Source organism: Anastrepha obliqua, chromosome 2 (genome assembly GCF_027943255.1).
Source record: "Anastrepha obliqua isolate idAnaObli1 chromosome 2, idAnaObli1_1.0, whole genome shotgun sequence".
Classification (NCBI taxonomy): domain Eukaryota; kingdom Metazoa; phylum Arthropoda; class Insecta; order Diptera; family Tephritidae; genus Anastrepha; species Anastrepha obliqua.
In genome coordinates this window covers 97,563,952-97,586,344 of record NC_072893.1, presented here as the reverse complement: position 1 = coordinate 97,586,344, position 22,393 = coordinate 97,563,952, and the positions used below count along the sequence as shown (strand labels likewise).

General features: G+C 34.5%; 1 protein-coding gene across 1 annotated transcript in view; it reads right to left on the bottom strand.

The window, feature by feature from the left end:
* LOC129238286 (mucin-5AC-like) overlaps window positions 1-22,049 on the bottom strand; it is a 186,270-nt gene extending 164,221 nt beyond the window's left edge. The window contains exon 1 of the mRNA XM_054873324.1: window positions 21,831-22,049. The gene's annotated coding sequence lies outside the window, so the exon portion shown is untranslated. The remainder of the gene's footprint in view (window positions 1-21,830) is intronic.
* Between the last annotated feature and the right edge of the window lie 344 nt (window positions 22,050-22,393).

The window sequence follows — 22,393 nt, the reverse complement described above, 5'->3', positions numbered from 1 at the left end:
TTCGAAATTTTGCTAAAGTCAAGTCGAAATATAACGTTTTAATGCTATCATTTTATTTTTGTAAAATAAAGCAATTGACTGGCAAAAAATGATTGAAAATCATCATTTTTCGGGCCTCTGTCTACCGCTAACCCCTTATGAACAACTGCATGCGTATTTTGCTCATACGGCATTCTTTTGCAATGTTCAAAAAGTGGATGACGCAGCAGTTGACTAATTTCAATCAAAACGTATGACGTAACACATTTTTTGAGTATACACTTTGATTTAAATAATTGTCTTTTGTTAATATTTTGAGGAGCATTGTTGCTGAAAAAATTCATCGACCAGATTTATCATTCTACAATCCTTCAATGTATTCCTCATTGTGAAAAATCAATATTAACCCTTCTTTCCTTATACAGACGTAAACCCTGTAATTTCGTCATATCCACTACCATATTTTCGAATCCCTAGATGAACAATTAAAATACTAACAAGGGAGTAGTAACGCAATAAAAACTAATTCCATAAAAAACAATAAAAATACCCGATTATGAATCAGAGGAACGAGAAATAACGATATTAAATACAACTTCTTCTCTCAAGTCTTGATACAAATATTCGATGCCCGAATCATCACTATCATCAAAAGCACTTTCAATTTCATTTTCATCAGGCAAATAATAATCATCATCGTCTTTATCAAATAGATCTGAATCATCAGTTTGATATGGGTTGAAAAGTAAAAAAGCCATTTCTTTTCTACAATAAAATACCACATTTTTTATAAAAACGAGAAAAATCAACGCTAGTATGAGTGACATTAAATCTTATTCAGTAAGAAAGTGCTTAAAAAAATATAGAATGATTAATTTTGCACTACCTTGTATTTATAAAATATACCGCAAAAATATTTTATAAGTTTATACAAGTAAAGAAGTAGAACATGTGAACGAGGATAAATCATATAGAACAAATTTTTGTGTATCTGTAAGAGGTGGTACACACCAAAAGCCTATAAATTACACAATCATTTCTAATTTTAGTTAGCAACTTGAAAAGCTCCAAATTGATTGATATCTATACAAACTTATGTACACAAGTAAATACAAATATACATATGTATGTACTTATGTGGTAGCAACCATTCACATGAACTTGTATTTCAACTTCAAATCGCAACAAATCATTCAAAGTGCTGAAGACGAAAGAGCTAATATTCCATAATCTCTTGTCGCTTCCACACTTAACGGTATTACGTGCTGTTATTAGTTGTTATTTGTGTATCTGATAAAAAATAATCGTGAAAAGCGAATGAGAACGGCCAAAACAACGGGGGAGTGAAGTGTCGCAAAAGAGTCACACACACATGAACACTCTGAGAGTGAGTGCAGCGCAAGCCAGCCGTTCCTGTCATCACCTGCTGGTTAGCGGTTGCTGTTGACGTGCTTGTGCCTAGCTTTTATTTATTTTTATTTCTCGCTAATACTATTACACTTGCCAGCGCTTAGCAATCGCTTTGGCGCTATTTGTTCAGCTTGATTGATTAGAACCTCTCAATATGACGTATACTCCCGTTGTGCTGTTAATTTAATCCAGCAAAAGGGGCTGTACGAGTAATACTCGTATTCATAGCCCTGTGAATTCACTTGTATGTTGTCGATTTATTTTTAAATTGCTTGCATGACACCACATTTCCCGTATTGTTTTTTTTTAATTTTCTTATTTTTTGCTATTTAAATTTCTTTATTCGTTTAATTATTTACTTTTCTTGTCATATATTGAGTGACGTACATGCAAATCCATGTGTATTCTTGCAATTAATGCTTATCTATTTCCAACTGAATGATAAGAAAATTATATAGGTACTTATCTGAAGACAACCTAAGTGGAATGCGAATATTGAGAAATCGTCAATTCGCTTTATTGACCAGAAAAGTGACGTCTATTAGTAATTTGGCCACTCTAGTTTACATATTTATGTGCATTTTTCGATCAATAAGAAATAATTCGGCATAAAATAAATTAAAACTGTAGAAACAATTAACACTTTTTAAATTTTTATTAGAGAGGGAGGGAAATCTCCGTTTAATGCAAGTAATTAATAACATGACTTGGCATGTAGAAGAACGTAGTTTTATTCATCAATGATTTTAACTCAGATAACAAAATGTGGAGGTCTTTAAATTGCCTCTATAAATAAAAAAAGCTGAACTGTTTTGAAGGGCAAAATCAATGCAAGAGTTATATAATTTGCAAACGGTATATGAATATATACATCCATAAAATTCTTGTTTTAAAATATTACGACATTTAATATGCATACATTAAGATAGAATGTTTAATGGTAAGGTTGAAGTAGGAGAATTTTATCTGTCATTGTCACACTCAATCAATCCTAAATTTAGGCTTACAAATTCAACCAAGATCCAAATTTTATTCACCTATTCAAGGTTGATTTACTTCGTGGAACATGTAGTAGGAGCTTCAATAGTACGTGAAAGGAATACTTTATTTTATAATATTTGTTTAAATTATATCAATTAAATTTATTATAGGTAAATATAATATAATCTAATGCAAATACAAATTTGGTTATTTGATGTTTTCTATTTTGATGAGATATTCAATTATCCATTTATCCGTACAAATGCATGCAAAACTATTTGTCATGCCATGTTGCGAGTAATGTTTATTTTAGAGCATTGAAATTTTGTAACTCAGCCAGCAGATATTATATTAAAATACAATATCTTTGTGTGCAAAAGTTTTTATCAACTTCCAGAAAGTAAAAGAATAAGAATGTAAAATGTTAATTAAAGCAAATAAAAAATCCATAAGTGTGTTTGATGCTTTTTGACTTGTCCAAACTATTTTCCCAAAGAAATCAAACTGAAGAATCTTTGAGATTTATAATTTCAAGTCATTTAGCAGATAAGTATTTTAATCAACCTCAAAATTTTTAAAAATATCACCGTAGAAGTGCAAATGTGCAAAGGAGTTTCTAGAAGAACTCATTAGAACTGCCACACAATCAGAAAATCTGGAATATTCCATTTATATATAATATGTTCAGCAGAAAATATAATACCAATTAAATGTCCACCTGAATTGACACCTATAGAAGCAATGACTTCGCCGAAGCTTAGTTATTCCCTTCATTCTAGATTCTTTTCGGTGTAGTGCAATGCAATTGTATGTACATAAACTGCATTTTTCTTAGAAAACCGTAAGTCATGTTTATATATAAGTAGATATATTTCTACTTTCGTGAGGTGTCTAGGTGGAACACAGAGTTTTTAAAGTCATATTTGGCTCAGGTAATCTTTTGCAAATGGCAACCAGATACTATAATAAATATACAGGATTTTTACAATATAATTATAGCTTCATGATTAGGTCTCTATATTTTTATCAACGTTATTTGTTTCACATTCAATGAGTAGCCTCGGAATACGACACAAGCGTGCCTTTGAGTTCATGTTGGAAATGCACAATTTCTTGAATTACAAAAGTATGAGGCCTAAACTTGCTTTTCCTCTTATTGCTGTGGAAACATTTCGAATTTTTCTTGCAAAAGAAGAGCCCTGAGGTTTGCCAATCAAGTTCTGCGAATTCATTTATTACTCGAAAGGTGCAGTACTGCGTCATTCATTAATAAATACCTGGAAATAAGAGACCTTTAGATCTAGCAGAAATTTGAAATCCGTAACCCATTTGATTTGTGTTTTATGCATATTTCCGAAATCATTTTTAGTGACGTTGTGAGTAAATCTCATTATAAGAGACGTGTTGTAATTAAACTTTTCCCTTGAAACTTTTCACTTTTAACATGTTGACAACGGCTGGCTCTTACAACACAATGCGGCGATGCTAAAGGCATTCCAATGTTGCTCTACCCTCGATATCACCCCTTACGACCTTTTGTATTCTTTGCCGCTCCTCGAGGGAACTCATCATGGTGCCATTCCGATGGCAGGTTTTTGCTTCCTAGATGATGCTGCCTTTGTATTTAGATTTTCCTATCAACAAGATATTGTGGACCATTTGATGAATTTTTCGTTTAGTCTATAGTCATTTGATACATTTTTGAATTGCTATAAATTGCGATTGATCATTTGAGATTAACTGCTACTCTACACGAAAAACAGCTGCCAACAAATAACTTATTTTTGTTTGCTTCACTTTAAGTGACGTAATAAATTTTCCTTTTATGAGGATACAGAATACCAGACATAGTAAATCTTTTTGTAAAGTTTTCCTATCTCTAATTAAAGAACTTGTTATGTAAGTAGAAATTTTGTTTTCTACTGAAATATTAAAAACCGATATGAATAGAGCACTAATTAGTATTTGACGTGATACTCGTACAATAACAAAAGCATGCAATCGCATGACAAGTGTCCAAAGTGTTTAACAAATGCCTATAAATTAGTAAGTGCCTACCACTAATTGTAATCTAATTGAGTTGGTAAATACGAAGGTTTTTTTTTGTATTGAAATTAATGAGAAATTAATTAGTTAAAAGATGCTGCTTGACTGATAATGTTTGCAAATAATTAACTTAAGACTCAGCTCATTTAACTTCCGTCTGATTGTAAATTCTTACATTTTGAACCAACATTAGTAATTAGATTCATTCTAACAGCCGCAGCGCAGTCTACGTATTAAAATTTATTTACTTCAAAGGTATTGATAAACTTTCCTTATAGCCGTTCCTTGCCTTTTATTGCACTTTACAATTTTCTAAATATCGATTTAATAAATTAAGCCAGATTGTGATAAGCCTTGTGTTTTTTGTTTTTTTTTCAAGTGAACTTAGATCAATTTAACTGAGCTTAACTTATTCTTGCCGATAGGTGCGATAAGCCTTTAAGCGGGTGCTAACCAGCGCCAATCACCAGATTCACCAGTTGAAGCTAAGTCTTTCTCCATCTGATCTTTTTAACGCAAATGCGGCCTTTCTCTTTCTACCTTCCATACTCTGCTGCCACCAGAAAATATCTTCAATAGCTGAGATGTTTGTATCCATTCGGATGACATGGCCTAGTCAGGGAAGTCGCGGAATGTCTGTACTGTCGCCTTAATATTAATACAGCTCCTTGTTCCATCATTTATTATATTGGCGCCACCAACGTGGAAATTTTAAAAATTTTCCGTATATTCTTACTCCTCAATTGTTAGTACTCGTTCCTTGCATGCTTTGTTAGGTAACAGGTGGCGCTAAAGAAATCCTCCTATCAGAAAATGCTATAAATTTTGCGATTGGCCCCTAATGTCAGTTCTGTTTTGACATTTGTGTAGTAAACACATGCGAAATACACGTTAATAAACAATGTTACGCTACACTGCTCCAGAACGCGGAATATTGCTGACTATTTATTTGATCAATAATCTGTCGGTGACTTTGGCACAACGTGAATTTCGTCGCAGATTTCCTCGCCGTCCAACGCCTACTGGTGAAACACTGCGACGTTTAGCCGCTCGCCTCGAAGAGACTGGCACAACACGAGATGCTGCCAGGCGTGGCAGACCCCGGAGTAGCCGTTCTGCAGAGAATATTGCTGCTGTAGCCGAGGATGTCATGGAAGTGCCGTCGACATCGACCAGACGACGTGCCACGCAAATGGGTATCAGTCGACGATCTTTACAGCGAATTTTGGTACATGATTTGAAGATGCTTCATACGCTCAAGCCATCCTTAATCACCACCAAGAGGAAGATGATTTTTCATCAGAAATAATCATGAGTGATGAGGCCCATTTCCATCTTAGCGGGTACGTAAATAAGCAAAATTTACGCTTCTGAGGCACTGAAAATCCGCGTGTAACCCACGAAGAGCCATTACACCCGCTCAAAGCCACTGTATGGTGTGCTGTTTTCGCTAGAGGAGTCATCGGACCTTTTTTCTTCGAAGACGTCGCGCGCCAAACGGTTACTGTGAATGGTGAGCGCTACAGAGCAATGATCAACGAGTTCTTTTTGCCGCAACTTGATGAATTGGGATTGGAAAACATGTGGTTCCAACAGGACGATGCACCGGCACACACTGCATGTGCCACAACCGATATGCTGAAGGATGCATTTCCCGGGCGCCTAATTTCCCGTTTTGGCGATTTGCACTGGCCAGCAAGATCGCCTGATTTGACCGCTCCAGACTTCTTTTTGTGGGGCTTTTTGAAGTCGCGGGTTTATGTCAACAAGCCTCAGACTCTTGCAGCTCTTAAAGACAATATCCGTCAAGAATGTGAGGACCTATCGCCGAAAGTTTTGGCCAAAGTGATGAAAAATGCCATAAAAAGGGCTCAAATGGCAATCAAATGTGGCGGCGGCCATTTACATGACATCATATTCTCGACTTGAAGTAAAAAAAATTAAAAGACCAAATAAAAATAATCCACAAGAAGAATCAAAGTTTTTCATTTTTTTTTTAAATTACAGCCAAAAAACATCGCAAGGTTACTTTTGCGCCACCTTGTATTTGGTCCAGCTTCAGCTCCTATTTATGGAGCACGTTTCCACAAATGGGGACACCTGCAGTTTTATACACCCGAAAGGATTTTTAAGCAAAGATGGTTTTTTATGAAAAGCTTTTTCCATGGCTGAAATACACTCAAAGATTGGCACCTGCTGAGGGGTGACCGCTGTTAGAAAAAACTGTTTTTCGCATTTAGAGTTACATGCTCAGGGGTTGAATCCCGTTCGGCTACGGCAGTCGCCATACTAAGTAAAATTAACTTAAAAATGTGTTAAATACTACTTCAATGTGAGATAACATAATCTAATAACTATGCACATAATGCCCAAACTTGCACTGAGTTTTTGGTATTTTAAAGCTAATATTTTCTGGAATAAATTGCATAAGCTGCGGACTTGTTATTGTGTTGCTCACCAATCTTTCATATATACTTAGCATTCAAGACAGAGCGACGCCCACTGGGTATTTGCTAATACGAGTATAGCATAAAAAAGCATAATAGAAAAAAAATATACTTATACACCTATAGTCTGTATAGCGCAAACAAACTCGAAATTTCTCAATATTTTAAAACTCCAGGGATTTCCATAATTTCCACATTTAAAACTTTTCAAACTCAATGCTCAACTACTCCTGCTTAATCCATTAAGCTGCAAGGCCGTTTTGTTATATATTTTGCATGTGCAAATTTTTATAAGTTTCACAGTTCTAAACTTCTGGAAAGGAAGCAAAGTGAATAAAATATAAAATAAAAATATATATTAAATTCATAAGAAAGTTAGAAAACATGTGGTGTACTCGTATATACATATATACATACGAACAAGGCCATCATGTGCTTTCCATTGTAACAATTCTGCAAATTTGCGTGCAACATTTTTAATCTAACAAATGCAACTCAAGTTTGGCTTCACACTCAGGTACAAAGTAGGCACTTGCTTGTCTCTCGCCGTGCAGATTTCCTTATCCTATAAACTTAAGCCATTGGGAATTCCGTGACCAACTCACCGCACCTCGTTTGGTTATCTCACATTTTACTTTTATAGGTATATGACTGCGTGTTGTATATTTGCGAATAATAATATTAGTGTGGTGGCAACAAGGCATGCACGACCTTTAACCGAAATTCATTGAGAAGTTTTTGCGTGGTACGCAGTAGGTTTTTTAAAGAGTGAAGTGTTAAACAATTTCTGTACAGATATCATCCCAATAACCGGACTCTTAGGTAACCGAACCCGGACACCATGATTCAACGCAGTTTGTTCAAAAATTCTCTCATAAAGCAGACAGAATTAAAAAAAAAACAGGCTTTGCTAATTTGTATTTAACATGCATGCCATATGCCGTATGTGTCAAATATGGTAGATGGTAATAAATATTTTTCGAAATCTTGATTTTCATGCCAAAGATAAAATTCCATCGATGGCAAACTAGGGCTGATAAATTTCAGTAAGATTTGAGTTTAGCGAATGATTTCGACGATTTTCTCCACATTCAACAAAATGACTACCCTGAAGACAAAAATATATATAAAAACTCAAGTTCAAGAACAATGCAAATGTATTCAAGCCATTAAAAAGGCCTGGAATTTTTCATTATTTTTAAAATCATCAATTTTTTCCGGAACTCAAAATTTACGTACCTCACATAAATAATGCATTCCGAAAAAAAAAACTGAATATACCAACGAAATACTAAATAAAACAAATATTTATTCCGATAATGAAGTTTAAAACTACATAAGTATTTTGGAATTACGTAAAAAACAAAAACAAAGATGAATTCACAGCACAGAAAGGCTTACTTTATAAAGCAGCCATTCCTTACTATGTGGGCCGTTGTCCTGTTGGAAACACTATTCGCCACTCAGACTCAATTTGCTTACCGATTCTTTCAAATTGCTTTTCGGTGTATCAAAATAAACAAACCGGTTCATAGTTGTTTCCACATCCCGCAATTTGTCGATCCCATGCGCTGACTGTAGACCCATGCCATCACTGAAAGACCACCGGTTGCAGCTCTTCATTCGCTTTGAGCCATATTTTCGGTTTGATATCAAAACTAAACAAATTGAATTTAATTTCATACTAAAAAAACACATTCGGCCAGAAATCAGTCGATTTTTGAGGATACTGTAATGCAAATTCGAGCAGTTTCTGTTTCTTATCTTTGCTTGTAATTGTTTTCTCTCAAAATACTTCATACTGTTTGGGCGTGAACATTAATATTGTGATCGGTTACCAATGTATCCCGAGTTTCTACTGTTGTTGTTTAAGGATTTTTGTGCACAACACTTTTTATGTATCGTTTAACACTTTGAGAAATTTTGGACTTGCGACTACTTCTAGGTTTGCTTGTTAATGACCCTGTCTCAAAAAACTTGTTTAATATTGTTTGCCCTGTTCACTTAGCATGACTAACAATTTCAATGGATTTCCCTCCTTTTTCATCTTATGTTTTGCTCTCGCACTTCAACGAAAATTTTCTTCGTTATCGGGTTCATTTTCATTAGTAATATACCTATTTTAGATAACTGCAAACCTCATCAAACAAATCAAAACTAAAACCCAAAGCAACCTCATATAGATTTGTTTGTATAACAAGCAAAATTTAAAAAAATACCGCCGGTTCTTGGAATCTTATTTTATTTATTTATTTAGTTATGTCCCGAGTTAAATGGTACAGATATGAGGAAGGTAGGCAGGTAGGGTGGTTCTCATAAGACACACTTAGACCTTTTGCAGGTCCATTGTGATACCACTGGAGCTTATCCTTACTCTACGTGTTTCTTTTCAAACCATCCGGTAGCTTTAATAAACGAGCAGAGCTTCGTTAGTTTTAGATGGGCTATGTCCGCTACATCGGTTAGAAATGCTGTATCAAGAGTGCGCAGCTTTCTCATAGCTGGGCTTTCACACTCACATAAAAGGTGTCTGACTGTTTCCTCTTCTTCTGTATTAAGACAGCTTCTACAGAAATCGAAGTACGGGAGTCCTAACCTTCTAGCGTGGCTGCCTATTAAACAATAACCAGTTAATACACCTATCATTTTTCTTATGGATTCTCTGTTGAATCTTAGCAAGACCTTCGATCGACCGCTGTTACAGTTCGGCCATGTCTGTCTGCTTAGCTCGCATGTTGTGAGATTTTGCCAGCTTGTATTTACCTTTTTGACGGTTTCCCTGTCTATAAGTAATTTACAAGTGGCTATGGGCATGGGTATCAGCGCCTTATCCGGTTCGAGATTGAGCGTTGTACCGGTTCGTGCAAGTTCATCCGCCTTACAGTTTCCTGCAATGTTCCTGTGGCCTGGTAACCAGATAAGGTGCACCTTGTAGCACTTAGATACGTCATCTAGTAGTTTAAAACATTTTTGAACTGTTTTTGACGAGTGCGATTTTGATTCAATCACTTTTATTGCTGCTTGACTGTCCGAGTAAATGAAGACTTCATTTGCGGATAATACTCTCATTTTTATTTCTTTAAGTCCCTCTTTTATGGCAGTGACTTCCGCCTGAAATACACTGCAATGATCAGGTAAGTGAAATGATTGGCATACTCCGAGTTTATGGGAGTAGACCCCTCCACCTACTTTGTTGTCCAGTTTTCTGCCATCTGTGTAGATGTTTAAGTCATTTTTCTTAACAGTAAGCCCGTTATTCCATTCCTCTTTGGAAGGAAATACTGTGACAAAGGATTTATTAAAATTGATGTCCTTGGTCTTACAGAAATCCGTTGTGCTGGGAATGCAGGGGAATTGTTCTAAAATTGAAGAGTGTCCTCTTTGCTTCGTTCTGAGTAGGCCGATTTCTCTTAGTCTGAGAGTTGCTTTGGCAGCTGTTTGCTTACCGTACTGCTCTATTGGTAAAATGTTAAGCACGATATTTAGTGCATCTGTGGGTGTGGTTCTGAGGGCCCCGCAGATGCAAAGACTGGCCATTCTTTGTACGTGTGGATATGAGGAAAAATTACAAAACATTTTTTTTTTGTTTTTAGTATAATGGGCTTAACGACAAATTCCGATAACACTATGATAAATTATTACAGAAAGAATGAAGTTCAGGGCATGAGCATTGCGAATCATTTTATACAATATAAGCCTATGTGAAAAGTATCGAAACTGCGAAGGTTTCTACATGGTCCATTAAAATCAATTAACGAAAGAATAGACGAGCAGTCGATTTTACTGGAAAATATGTCGAGAAGAAAAGATGAAGCCAAGAGAGATCATTTATTATTTAATGATAATAAGCCAATAATTGGCAAAGAGAAATATATGAGGAGCATTCCATGGCTCGTACGGGACAGATCGTACGAATTTTTACAGTTTACAACCTTAATTATAGACAAAACATAACTTTTTAAAACGAGTTATTTAGTGCACTAATACTGTGTGGTAGTTTTCTAAACGAAACCTATAAACGTGCTTTAAAATATTCGCATATCTTTGCAAAATCAAAAAAAAATTATATGTTCGTACGGGACAGCTCCAGTCTACCACTACTCTCAGTTATAGTGAATTAAGTTAAATTTCAGCGAAACTAATAATATTAACAAGAAAACGAAAATGACATTTGATTGTGATTGTATTAGAGTTTATTAACACAACAAAAACATTTAAAACATATTTAGTTTAAATGACTTATAGTGTAAAAATGAAAATGTTCGTACGGGACAAAATGTGTTCGTACGGGACGCGTACGAAATTCAGCTCTTAAATTTTGATTTTAACGTTCTCTAAAGGGAAAATTTGATGCTGTTGTTATCTTGAGCATGGCTTTTACATGTAACTTCGCGCCCATTTGCTAATATTTTGTGAAATTTGGATATTCCGGATATATGCTTGGACGATTCCCAGGGACGAACAATCCGAATTTTGTCAGCTATTTCGGATGCAGAAATATAAAAAATGGATGTTGAAGGAACTAATGTGACAGCAACTTTTGCGAAATCATTTCCGTTTTGGATTACAGTATTGCTTCCTTAGCTACGGGCTTTTTGATTAATAAGTCTTTTTATATTGCCGTCTACAACTCCCTTACCATGGGTAGTGGCAAAATATAATAGCAATAACGAGACCATATAACGATTTTTGAATTCGGAAGAAGGACCATCACTCCATATAACTTCTTTAATTCTTTCGCCATGATCTGCTGCAAAAATTTTATCATGCAAATATGTCACGAAGGCGAATATACTGTCTTTATCTTTTTGCTTTGTATCAGAGCATATCACAAAAGATTTACATTGTGCCATGAAAAATGAAGCAGCGGTAAAAAGAGTAACGCTTTCCCTGCTCCATAAAGCTGACTGCACCTCGTTTTGATATGCGTAAGAATAAGACATAGCGAAATCAATTTGAAGTATTCTTGCATGTTCATTATTTTTATAGCTTTGGAATGCTTGTGCTTGTACTCTTTTTATATGACATATGGTAAGTCGGATATAAGGTTTTCGTGTAACTCTCCACAACTAATTTCTTCTGTCTTCAGTTTTACTCGTTGATCGTCTCCTTTTTTCCATTGCTTATAAATTATATTTTTTCCTGGGTCATAAGGTATTACTATTTTACTTCCATTTTTACATGTATCGCACACATTTCTCCAACAGCTTGAATCAAGGGCCGTATCAAATTTTCAAACACTTCAATTTCAGAATAAAATTCTCGTGAATCATACATTTGCACTGTTCAAACAAAACATTTTTCGGTCGTAGTGCACAAAATCTAGAAAACTCTATTTCTATGTTCGGAAACTCTTCCTTAAATATGTATATAAAAAGCTTCTTTTAAAAATAAGGTGAGGTAGTGATTTTGTAATGTAAGTTTTTTACCGTTAGTCCAACAGACCATTGTGTCGTTCATGCCCGGGCATGTATAAACAATGTCTGGACGAAAGTAAAAATCTTTCACCATTTTGGTAGTTTCGTCATCGTTAATTGGTTCATTTATAGATTTATTCCTAACGCTATCAATACTAAGTCCAAGTTTTTTTGCCACGACCGCTACAACAGCCTTTTCTTAGTGGGTGAACTGGGTAGACTTCGCATACGTTCGCTTACATTTGTATGGAAAACATTCAGATTCGCAATCATCAACAATATTTGAACCAGCCTCCCTGTCTTGGGTTTGGATCAACTTTTTAGCTCTTTGGACTCTCTTTTTTCTTTTTCGTACTTCTTCCTCTTCTGTATTTCTTCCTGGGTCATGGCTTCAGTTTTTCTTTTCCTCCACTGTTTCACTCTTTCTTTTTCGTTGTTTTTGAAATCTGGACCTTTCTTTCGTTTCTCGTCTCTCCATTTTTTATAACTTGACACGCTATGGTTGTTATTATTTTCACTAATTTTCTCCATTTTTTAGTTAAAAGAAAAACTTATATGCCGTGTTCGTACGGGACAAAATTTAATGACTGAATATTGAACTTATTTGCGATGCAAACTGAAATCAATGGTTTATAAGTAAAAAGAGCACCAGTAGTTTGCTTTAAATGTAAAGTAATCGAAACAAATAAGTTACTCGGATGAGCACAAAATAACTGCACAGTGTTAAGTGCGTTCGTACGGGACATCATCGAACCATTTTTTTAAAAGAGCATATCTGCGTTGTTCATAAATAAACTTTTTTTTTAATATTACGTTTCAAAACGTAAGAGTTTGTTCTTTTAACACCAATTATCAGTTTCACGCTATATGTCACACATAATGAGAACTAAGCGCTTAAACTTGACCAAATTTCGATAGAAGAAAATAAAATTTTTATGAGTGGTTTTTGTTGTAAAAAAAGATACTTCAAACTGAGGTCAAGTAAAAGGTCGATGTTTATAATGAAGATTGATATATTTTAAATACATTAACACTAATATAATCATCCGGAAATGCAATTTGTTCGGCGGTCGAAATTTACCATTTTCCATGGAATGCTCCATGATTGAATCGGTTTTGAAAATTTTGAGGAGGGCAAAGCAAAACGTAGTAATATTTTCTGCACTCTCTCCAATCCATTTATATGAATAGCATAATACGTTCTCCAGATAGCAGCAGCGTATTCTAACCTTGAGCATAGGTATACCTATTGGCCAGAGAATTACGAAGAATGACGTCTAACAAATGCAAGCATACCAAGCGATTTAGAAATAATAAAATATAATGTAAGTATGTGCGAAGTAAATTTGAATTTTGAATCAAAAAGTCTTTAATCTTATCAACTGAGTCTTTAATCTTATCAACTGATTCCAGAGTGGTTTTAAATAAATGGTACGATGTAATAAGTGGTTTGAGCTGCTTAGAAAATGTGCCTTTATGACAAATTTTGATGTTAAGAATAAGGCGATTCATCACGCACTAATTATACTTATCTGTGCTGCAATATTGCATGAGTTTCATATGTAAGTACCAAATCAATGCGAAACCAACGAGGCAATTGGTTGCTTGTTTAAACAAAGTCAAATACCACGATAATATCGATTAGAAATAAACAGTTTGTCTAAAATTACATTTATGGGAGTTAGGTATAGGCGTGACTGTCAATGTTAACTTTAAACTAAAACAGAAGCTTTACCGAAATAAACTAAACATGAATACGATATTAAAGAGAGCAACAATTATAATTTTTTTTTTTTTTTTTGATACTTATTTAATTAATTTCTGTTTTTTAACCATACAAAAGAGCTGGCAAAACGTTTATATTTTTCAGAACAAATTGTACCGGACAACTGGCCTGCTTATCTTCCTCGGCTACTGAGTTACTTAGTGCATTTCAATGATCTTCCTCGCAGAGTTGCAACTTGAAGAATATCAGTACCAGCGGCGTGTTTTGTTCTAAATACACTAATATATGCAAACATATCTACACAAATTCCGAGTTGCCATAAAAGTATTGGCACGAAAACCACAAAATCTCTTGTTCAATTCACCAATGCTAAGAGCAAAACCACACAAATTTGATACCTATGCAGGTACATGGAAGCACTTTCAGTTCCAGCACATAATCAGAGTTGTCAATGCAAGTGACAGAAAAATACCGCTATCTCAGCTAGATCACCAACAAATTGCAACAATGTTTTACACAGAAATCACGAGAAGCAAATGCAATGCAACAGTGTATTCAAAATCCGTTTGTTAGTTGATGGTGAAATGATGGTATTATTGCAATTGTATTGGTGAACAATATACTATATATGTATATTATAATATGAGTAGATATTATTATCTAACTTGGATGTGTATAAATGTATAGGTAAGCATTTGTATGTGCAGGCATTTGCGTCTGTATTATTAAATTTGCTGTTGTGCTTTAATCCCTTGAAAATAGTAATAGTAGATTTATTTGAAATTCATATTAAAGCTCACATTCAAGACGTTATGATTAAATTAATTTCAAAATGGCAATAATGCAATATCTTTCGCTTATAATACTCAAATAAGTGAAGACTTTTGGAAGCAACATATCTTCGAAAATTTAATTTTTGCAATGGTTCAAAAATTCCAAAAATAATATAAGACTGTTTTCCCCGATTAAATTAAATAAAAATTATATCTTATTCATTTTGATGTATTTAATCTATTCAGGAAAATATTGCTTTCCTGTTTAGCACTCGGTAGATATCTTCTAAGGTAGCAGATTTACACCCACATGCCACAATCGACTGATGCTCTCAAAGTCAACATGATCCAGGCTATAACTCGAATTCAGCCGGATCAATGCAGCAAAGTCACTTAAAATGGTGCCTCTCAGATCCGTGCCACCGTGTGGAGCCACTTTTGACATTTGAATTATTGTCATATTCCATACTTAATGGGCTTTTCAACTAGACATTTTTTTTTATTAATGCATAACCAATGGCCTTTTTAAATTCACTTCAATATCCCCACGCATTATTGGAAAACCCTTTATCTAAAACAAGTACATATGTATCATTACTACAAATATATATACATACATCGCCCAACTGTCGAAAGAAATTTCAGCTTTCTCCAAGGAATGATGTGAATTAATAATAAGCCCCTGAAGCTCCCCGAACAGCTGATGTTTGTTATGCTAGCTTTTTCAAAGCGTAAGCTCTGCTAATGCCAATAAAAAAGCAATGCCAATTCAGGCAAGTTGAATGCGCCGATCAGTTAAAGTTTAAATATTAGCCTGTATGAAGTTAGAAAAGCATTAACCAGCTAAGGTTCGAACAGAAGTATTAGAATTGTTATTCCAGCAGCATTCCTTTTACTTGTATGGGGAATGTTTCTGCTGCTACAACAACAAATCATCACTCTTTAAACTGTTCTATCCCACTCGCACGTCGCATACCCTTGCTAATTCTACACTTGGCTTTGTTTCTAGTTTCTCAGACCCATACATGCTTTTGACGCTGTTTTCGGCCTCTTTGCCGTCTAAATTAAAGTATGCAGCGTTTATTTGGAAACTATAATGTGCCAGTCGTATAAATAGAATTGAAGGAGTTTAGAAAATGTTCTTCCGTTTTACTTTGCATGCTCTAAATTTCGCTCATCCTATGCCTTCATATGAGCCACGCTGTTGCGTGGTCAGTCTACCGCCGTTAAATAATAGAACGATCTCATTTCAAAATCGCTTGATCTCATATCAAATGTAATCATTCTAGTTAACTTTGCACGCATCTATTTAATTTCAAATGTCTACCATATTTTATCATAGAAATATTTAAATAAATAAATTGTACTTCATAGAGATTAATGAATGGGGCTTATGAGCTAATAGAGTTTACTGGAATCTCAAAGGAGTAAAGCAATGGAAAGGTGGATGAGAATTCATGCTTATATAAAAAAATGCAATTAGGCTAAATATTTTCTGAAATCATATTTATGCTCCGATTTGCTTAATATTCAGAATATAAGTAGTTTTAATTATGGGTGTTGCTGCTGATCTGTTTTAAATGAACAACCAGAGTTCACTGTTCGGTTTCAAATGGTCATATTCAAAGAACACTAATTTTAAATAGACAATTTAATTTCCTTTATACTACACACTAACTATTAGTTTTAAAGAAACATTCAAGCAGCCACAACTACTGCTGCATTGTTGTTGTTGATGCATGCATTTTTTCTTTTGTTGATTTGTGTTAACTTTTAAAGGGTATATTAGAAGGAATATTATTGCAATACCTAATAAATACCGTTCGATCCAACTTATTTAGAAACGAGTCGTATTGACCCGACTTATCAAGCACAAAAAAAATCGTTTGTGTTTTTTACTTTATCAGTTTTGCTCAAAAAGCAGAAAGTTCGTGGTATCTGCCGGAGAATTTTACTCCTTCTAAAGGGTGATTTTTTAGCTATTATCTTTTTAAACAGTTGATTTGAACAGCTGACGCACGTTTCGTGTTTTGTTTCACTGTCAAACATCTTCAGTTTGGTCTATAATTTAACCATGAATCGTCTTACAAACGAAAAACGCTTGCAAATCATTGAATTTTATTATAAAAATGCGTGTTCTGTTAAGAAAGTTTATCGCGCGCTTCTTCCATTTCATGGTCAGTTCGATCGATGACCCACTGAAGCGGCTATTCGAGCTATTGTGACTAAATTTAGAACCAAATTTACATTATTGGACATCAAACCACCAACACGCTTACGTAGAGTGCGAACTGAAGAAAATATCGCAGCTGTATTGGCCAGTGTTATTATCGATTCGTCGCCGTTCGCAGCACTTGGGCCTCTGTTACTCAACAACGTGGAAAATTTTGCGAAAGGATTTAGGTCTGAGTGCTTTCAAAATACAGCTGGTGCAAGAATTGAAGTCGAACGTCCTACCGCAACGCAAAATTTTTGGTGAATGGGCTCTTGGAAAGTTGGCCGAAGATCCACTTTTTTATCGAAAAATTGTGTTCACCGACGAAGCTCATTTTTGGATCAATGGGTACGTAAATAAGCAGAATTGTCGATTTTGGAGTGAAGATCAGCCAGAAGAATTGCAAGAGCTACCAATGTATCCAGAAAAGGTCACAGTTTGGTGCGGTTTATGGGCTGGAGGTGTCATTGGACCGTACTTCTTCAAAGATGCTGCGAATCGTAACGTAACTGTGAATGGTGAGTGCTGCCGTGAAATGATATCCAACTTTTTTTTACCCAAAATGCATGGCATGTGGTTTCAGCAAGACGGTGCTACATGCCACACAGCACGCGTAACAAAGGACTTGTTGAGAGGCGAGTTCGGTGAACATTTTATTTCACGTTCGGGACCTGTCAATTGGCCACCCAGATCGTGCGATATAACGCCTTTAGATTATTTTTTGTGGGACTATGTTAAAGCTCATGTCTATTCAGACAACCCTGCTTCAATTAACGCATTGGAAAACAACATTAAAGCACTTATATGTGAGATACCGGCCGAAACATTGGAAAGAGTATGCCAAAATTGGACTAAGCGGATGGACCATTTGAGGCGCAGTCGCGGTCAACATTTGCATGAAATAATCTTGAAACATGGACTGTACTATCGATTTAAATAAAAATGTCATGCGTTTTTCTGAATTTTACGTGGGTTTTTTTTTGAAAAACTTTCCTATAGCTCTTAAAAAATCACCCTTTAGAAGATTGCTAGCTTTTGAATTCAAAATACGTTAGATAAGGGTAATCCTGAAATGTCGGAGAAGTCCGTTATACTTCGCTTGCCCAAGAAAAGATAACTCGAAAAATCGATTGAAATAAAAGAATAAATAGCTTGGTGTGCGTTTAGCAACTAAAATTAATTCATTTTGTTTAACCGAATTTTAACAGGATATTTTTCAGTATATTTTCTATTGACCTTAAGGGAAAGATTGTTTCACGATAAAAGAATACTAAATACACAAAAAGGCAACTACGCCCTATCGATTGCCGTACGTTATTCAAAGGCAATTCTCCCTCTAGGAATATAACACAATCTCAACAGCCAACAACCAACTGGCACTTTAAGCAGGTGCTTGTTAACTGACTTTTCGTATGCACAGTTTAACAAGGTACCACAAAAAAAACAACGATTGCTGTGGGCCCAACAAAGGGCAAGTGCAACAAAATTAAGAGCAGACGATTAAAGGTATGATGTCAGTGTCAGTGACAGCTACGCAAACAACAATAAAAATGAACAAAAACAAGATTTTGCAACAAGCTTTTATGTTGCGCACTTAATTGATCTCCCTTGCCGTACACGTATATAAGTATGTACACCCATACTCGTAGATACATACACGATACTTTTCCAGGTCAACCTTTATTTTGCACTTGGCTGGAGGAGGAGGATGAATGGATAAGCAGGAAGTTATGCAAACTTTCAAGTTGTGATTGGCTGAGTGTTAACGAGTGATGCTATCGGTAGATAAAAATAAGCGTATATGTGGCGCTGCTAATGCTGCATGATCCAAGAGCCCCCTTTCTGCATCGAAACAAGTTCAAGTTAAATATTAAATTATTTAATAACAAAAACAAGGAAATATATATGTAAAAATCAAAAAAACACTAGACCTAGTTAGAATATCATCAATAAAAATAAATATATACCATTGCAAATGCACATGTTAACTCTCGTTAAGCTATATTTGAGGCTATTTTGTACTCAATCGATAATATTGCAAGTTCATTTAATTTAATTTGGCTAAGTGCATTTCAATTGAAGTCCTTAATTATTTTTAATTTGCTTAAGGTGCTTTGTGTATAAGTCGGAAAAATCGCTATAGGCAGCTATATTTTTCAATGGCCTTCATTCGCCGATTCAGTTCAGACTTTACTGATCGGTGTACCTTAGCTCCACTATATACCTCGCTAGCGTGCCCTATGCTAGATTACGCCGCAGTAATTTGAAGTAAGATCTGCTGCTTTTCCTATTAATAGACTGAAATGAAATCAGAAAAGCTTTGTTCGTTATCTGTAATTTGTTCAACCTATTCCCTCCTACCGAGCTAGATTTCTTAAATCGTGGTGTCATAGACCCGGACGCCGCATTAATTTTTCTATTGCAAAAACATGCTATAGAAATCACGACACTCGCTCTTTGGAGATGGTAAGAACAAATTATGAAATAAATGCTCCTGCATCTAGAGTATTAAAGGAATCGGACTTGATCTCAAATTATGTTAGTCTAGTCTTCGCTATCTGAGAAACCCGGTTTTTAATTGATTACTGAATGAATTAATTAGTTGTAATCTGCATTATTAAATACTTTGCATTTTTAAATAGACAAATAAATAATGAGTAAGAGATTCATTTTGAGATATAAAATTTCCATTCCAGGAGGATATGTCTTTCCAATCCCTTACACCAATACGCAATCGATTTGGGAGTTTTGAAAATAACCAACAAGCCACAATACGCTGTGACAATAGTAAACTGTTACAAGAACAACAACAATAAAAGGCATCCAAAATATTGAAATAATGGGAAACTAGGCCATACTTGGGAACTGCCCACTTAGGTTTTTCGTATCATCGTGATCAAAAGTTTATTTTTTTTTTTTTGATAGGAAACATGTTCATTTAAGTAAGCAACAACAATCAGCGAAAAATAGTGCAAGGACAGAATTTTTTAGTGCCCCAATTCATTGTGTATTTTGCTATATGGAATCTACGCCACTGGTATGCCCATACCTATGTATGTGTATAAGTAGTTGAGCGAATGTGTCAGTAGAGATTTATTATTAAAAAAAACTGTTAACTTCCCTTATATTGGCATAAAAATTGCTCATGTATAGCATTATAAACGTTTAAACAACATTTTAGCAGCTACAATTTCCTGTTTTTCATCCCGGCCGAGAAATATTGATCGGTTTCACCAAACATGTAATTTTGTAGATTGGAGTGGCAATAATGATGTCATCCAAAGCCTCCCGAAATAGTCTACATTTTCTATTTAGCATTCAATGGAGTCTGCTATGTAGAGGACTAAAGGCGTAAGGAGGCTTTTAAATGCAAGCAAATTTGTGGTGCAAATGAGACGATAATACATATAAAAGTATTTTTGTATTTGTATTGCATACATTTTAATGTTTAACTGCAATAACTCATATGAAATTTTTTGAAATTTAAAAAAACTTCTTGGCGATTGCATTCTTGCAATTTTTGATGGTGTTGTTATGGATACTATTTTTTACATGTTTACTATCTTTTCCCAGAAAAAACTAAGAAACATTCAGTAACATGGGTTCTGAGTTTTCATACACACATCATATGTTTTACCATTTCTTATGCTTTTCATTAAACGCCCACTAATACATATATTAAATCAACCATTCAAAAATTACGCTAAGCAATATTTTGCTTACTTCACATAAACTATTTTTAACTAAAAAGTGCAATTGTTTATTTGACATTAAAATTGTTTTAATTTTGATAGTTTCAGGGGAATATTTCCATAAATACATTTAAACGTAACGAGCATTTTCGTATTACTAATGATGAGTGCCTTATTTTGAATTAGTTCTCTTATACGATTGGGCCTTGACCCTACAAAGTTCTAATCAATTTCACTCCAAAATTCCTTAGCTTCATTTTTAGTTTCAACTCTGCGACTACCGTAAACTTTTCCAGCCATGTACCCTCAAATTCTTGTACGAGAATAAGTGAACGACTATTTAAAGTAAAATAGTACGCGAACACTGTAGTTTAATAAGAATAATTGGTGATTTGCCTAACCCAAGCAAGAGGCCTGGCAAACGAGGTCTTAGTGTCACCCTTAGTTTTCAAATTAGCAATGAAATTATTTAGCTAATGTAGGGGTATTTAAAAGCTCTCAGGTAATGAAAGTGCTCAAAAATAACAGAAACATCTTTGTATTAAAAACATTTGGTTATATGGTGTATCACAAAAAATTTTATCTTTCATGCCATACTCGTGCATACATACACACAATAATGTAAGTATTTTCTTATATGGAGTTTAATTAAAACATTTTATATCGAAATGTATAATGCAAAATTCTCTGTACTCAAGAAGAAACCTCATGAAATATTAACGACCGCGATCAAGATATACTGGCATAAATAACCAACAATACACACACCAGTGCCTAGTCAAGGGTGCGCTGGCGTATGAGTGATTCAAAGTGGTTAGGTAATTCGTTCAATTTTAAATATCTTAATTCTTTTGCATTGTTCTGACATCTTTAGTCTTCAACGTATAGCGAATTGTCATGAATATCAAACCAAATAATAATTAACGTTTATGATAGAAAATCAATCAACAAAACTTTTTGATGGGTAGAGGTGGCACGACTCACATAGACATACGCAAAGTCTATTGGCCTTCTAATTAGATTACGTAAGACAGTTTTACATTATCTATTTTATGAGCAGCGGCAAAAATTTTCTCGATATAATTAACATTTCTTTGCTTTTTATTATAATATTTCAAAAAAAATCTTGTAAATTATCGCTTACCTTGAAACACCTTCCACATACGCGCATATACAGTTAGGATCTTTGTGTGTGAATGTGGGGAAGGATTACGGTTTCAAAATCAATTATGCCGCCTTTTGACAAAATTATGTGATAATCACTTTGTGATTGGCTCTTTACACTTCACAGAAATAAATCTTTAGGAACTTATCAATTTGCTCTAATTGAACTTTATGATGCTTTCAAACGTAAATATTTATGCATACAGTTTTAAGTTTTACCACTTGACTTTTTTTTTTTTTCTTCGCTAATAGTTATTTTTTATATGCATATATCCTTTTTAAATTTCTCAGCTACGCCTTTAAAAATTTGTGTTTAGTTAATATTTAATTTAAATATTTTTCTTTATTTGAGTGAGTTATTTTTATTCTTATTCAGATTTATTTTAGAACAATGACGAAACTTTCAACTTTCTTTTATTATCACACTAGTTACAGTAATTCGGCTCAATATTTTACATTATTATATTATACCAATTTTTTATATTTCTCAAAGTTTTAATTTTGCAAACACACTTTATTACACTTTTCCTTTTAACACTTTTG